This window comes from Limulus polyphemus, unplaced genomic scaffold (genome assembly GCF_000517525.1).
Source record: "Limulus polyphemus unplaced genomic scaffold, Limulus_polyphemus-2.1.2 Scaffold1272, whole genome shotgun sequence".
NCBI lineage: Eukaryota > Metazoa > Arthropoda > Merostomata > Xiphosura > Limulidae > Limulus > Limulus polyphemus.
In genome coordinates, this window is record NW_013666882.1 from 119,659 (window position 1) to 123,865 (window position 4,207).

Sequence of the window (4,207 nt, forward strand, 5' to 3'; positions counted from 1 at the left end):
CGAATCTAAAGGCAATATTCCCTCTAACAACAATGATTGAGTCGCTCCAGTATCAAGTAGAATACGTATGGATATGGGATTGCCAGTGTCATTTGTCAACGACACAGAACCAACAGACACAAAAGGTCTAAATTCCTCCTTGATTACATCAGCCTTTACATCAGTGGCCAAATCAACAACATCGGGTGATCTGGTGAAACTATGTCCATATGTGGACACAAACGCACTGGGTGTTGTCTCCTTTTCTTTTTTCTTTTTCAAACACCAACAATCGGACATAACATGACCAGGTTTTTTACAAAAATGGCAGACAGGCCTTGACAGTTTTAAAGAAGTTTTATCCTGACTGTCAGAAGATTTCGAACTAGAGGAGCTGGATTTTTTAGAAGAATCTTCAACATTAGTGGATTGAATAGATACAGGTTTTTGTTGAGATGGTAGGAATTTCTTTTTATGAAAAGTGGTTTTATGTGTTAAAGTGTAATCATCGGAAAGAGCGGCTGCTTCCTGTAGTGTATCAACTTTTCTTTCATCTAAGTAAGTTTTGAGGTCGTCACGTGCACAATTAGACATAATTGTCTTAGTTTGTCGAAACTGTTGCCAATATGCATAAAATTGCACCTTCGATCAAAATAAATTTCTTTTTTGTGGTCAGATTCCATATAAGTTTGATTATCTTGTTTGTAACAACCTCTAAACTTTTGGCGATAAGCCTCCGGTACTAACAGGTATGCTTTGAGAATAGCTGCTTTAACCTTATCATAAGCTTCCTGTGCTTTACCAGTTAAGACACTTTGTAATAATAATGACCATGGGCCATTCAGTGGTTTGGGCAACCTTCTTGAAATGTTGGAAATATTTATCAACTTCATTTTCATTAAATGGTGGTACTTTAACATATTGATTAAGTTCAAAGATGTCATTTTGCCTTGGTCGATCGGAGTTTAGTATAATTTCCATTTCTTTCAGTCTAATTTCTTTTTCTACTTCAATGCGAGCTTCTTCGGGCTCGAAACGTTTATTTTCTCCTTCAGCTTCAATACGAGCTTGTTCAACCTCGAGTTGTTTCAGCTTTAGCTGGATCTCTAACTTATCTTCATCATTCTACCCCGATTGGCTGGTACGTACACTAGAGTAGTCCTCTAATGCTTCCTCAGACAACAAATCATCATCGACTAAAATTTCGATAATACGCTTTTTTAATTCATAAAAATGGAGACTATTTCATTTATTAAATGTTTTGTTTTTATATATATAATTTGTTCGGGTTTTTTCATCTAAGAAAGTGACATTAATTTCTTGACAACCTAATATTATAATTGACTTGTTCAAGTATTGTTTTCATAAGAGTTTCTTTTCTGCCATATTGAGCTTTGAATTCTTTCAGTGCCCTCTCTTCTTAGTCATTGGGTTCGACTATACACACATTAAAATGTAGTTTATTTAGATTTTGGGTCAGCTGTCACGAGTGGAACATATATGCCACCAACTGGAGGTCATTTACATGCAGAACAAAGAAATCATACAGAGACAACTAATTATAAATCAAATAACTTCTTTATTTATACACTGTTGAACAGTTCATTTATATCGAAACTCTCAAGGTTGCTTTGTAGTAACACTACTTCTAGGTCATTGAATTCTTCATTTTTGTTTATTAATAAGCCCTTCTACTACATTAAATAACATAGATACAACATTAGTTATCAATTAATTTAACACAAGAAACTCTATCAATCATAATCTGTATAACTGTCTCAACAATTCTTCTAAGATATCTTTATATATTTCCACTTTAAACATTTTAAAATCCACTATTTTTTAGTATAGTTAATTTTCTTCACTTTTCTCTTTTTGTACATTATACATTATTGAACCTTAAATAAAACATTGTTTGACTTGATCAGAAATAGCATACTTACAAGGAGTTTGTGTGGCAAACTTCTTGTAGATTCTGGATTACTGCCATCTTCCCTCTTCTAGAGTCAGAACAGCTTCTCAGAGCAGCTTCATGAATACAGAGAAGTCGGTGAAGTTGGATAAGTGCCACCAAGGGTCGGAAAAACGGAACTATAGGCAAAATGTTTAGTGTTTTTACGATCGTTCAAGAAATTTAGCGGATCTACTTTCAAAGGTAGTTCTTTGTACTCGACTGGTACAAGTTGGATCTTCCAGCAACAAGCAGACTCTTCTATGAGACTGAAACCAAAATCCACTTTCTTATTGGTCCTTAAAGAACTTATTTTTGTCCCTTATCTAATATCTTTGGCGAAATCATCCAAGAAATTTAACTTAAGGTGTATAGAGACAAACCCTATAACTCAGACTCTTCACTAGCAGTATCCCACCCTTGTATTTTATCAACGTTCCATTAACTGCTTTTTTTTTACATTGGCTCATTTCATGATGTGTTTTATCTAATTATTGGAGCTTTCTCAACATACCACGTCTGGGAGCTGTGAATTCTTGCCCTGAGGTCAATATTAGACTGTTGCTTTTAGATTACTCCTGCTATGGGCCTCAAACATTTTTGCTCTGCTGTTTTCTAAATACTATAAGTATTTACGTTATAAAATAAATACGTCTGTCATCTTGAAAACTTTCACATGTTTAATATACTTAGCATTTGTAGTCCATAAATACTTCAAATCCTAAATATTAAATAAGATTGAAGTGTCCACACCATTTAGTAATTGTATGTGTTGACATTTCTATCGTCTGCATTCAATGTTAATGACCTTACATAAAAATGGAAAGAACATCTATATGTAGTAGTTCATTTAATAATCAAAATTAAAATATCTACAGGTAAGGATATAATTTTCTACAATGGCTATTACATAGATCCTTTAAACTTTAGCAGAACAAATCAACTTATAAAGCTAAACATGAGAATTATTATATATTATTTAAAGAATTAGATAAGCATCCTTTTCAGGATAGATAGATAGATGCTATATATTAATAATAGAAATTAAGTAACAATAAGTATTTTACACATAAAATGTCAGGAAATGCAAAAACATGTTATGGAAATTAAATATAGATGCAAAAACTTTAAATGAAAATAAAATTGGCTGTATTGTTCAATATTTATAAAAACGAAACATTAGGTGTGATAAATACTTTTCAGCAGTAAGCTAAATGTGTTTGTGATACTATCACCTATAGAAACACGTTTAATATAATTAAATATATAAATGAAAACTATAAACATAAGTTGAGACAAGTTGAAATCTATTTGCAATTCTACAGAAATATAGTAACATTAACTGTCTTTATACTACAAATAAATTTATGTATGAAAACTACAGTAAAATGAAATTATCTGTCAAGAACACTATTAATGTTGTGCTGAACCAATAAAAAATATAAATAATACATTTACATTTTTAGGGTATATAATTAAATCTAGACATTGATGACGTAATCACAAGTTGAGACACCCTACGATGAGCTCATAATCCTATCGAACTATCCATTTATAGAAATACCATCCGCCCTAGCAGCACTCTACTCAGTATGACCATCCGCCTATAGAACTATAGTAACTGACCTTCTAGTGAAATGCTTGTAAAACAATTAAATATATAAATGAAAACTATCAAAAAGGTGAAACCTGTATGCAGCCCTATGGGACTATAGTAGCACTGTCCACCTATCGAAAAACCACCCGCCTTCGTGAAACCTGTGTAATACAATTAAATGTATTAATAAAACTAAAAACATAATTTGAGAGAAGGTGAAATCTGGTTCCAGTTCTATCTGCCCAAAGAAGCACTGTCATCTTCTCTTTCCCCCCTGATACAACCAATCAGTGCGCGCATCTGTAGTCCCCCGATAACTATTCTTGTGTAGAACACAAAGACACTTTGTTCTCAGTTATTTGTCATTTTGCCGTATGAAAGAATTATGTCTAAACGTATAACTTCTATAATAAAAGACAAAATAAAATAAAGATTTTTCTTTTTTTTAAATGTATGAATTACTTAATATTTTTTGTGCTCCTCAGAGGAAGTATCAGAATAATTTTTCTTTTAGTTTTATCAAGTCACACACAGTGGTGAAGAATGAAAGTGTGATTTCTGAAAGCAAACAAAATAACTATTCACATTACACAGTAACATCACTGTTCGACATCATTGTTCAACTTCAGGGATTCTTATGAATGCCTCTAAAGTGTTTACTCATATATACTTGTGAAGGG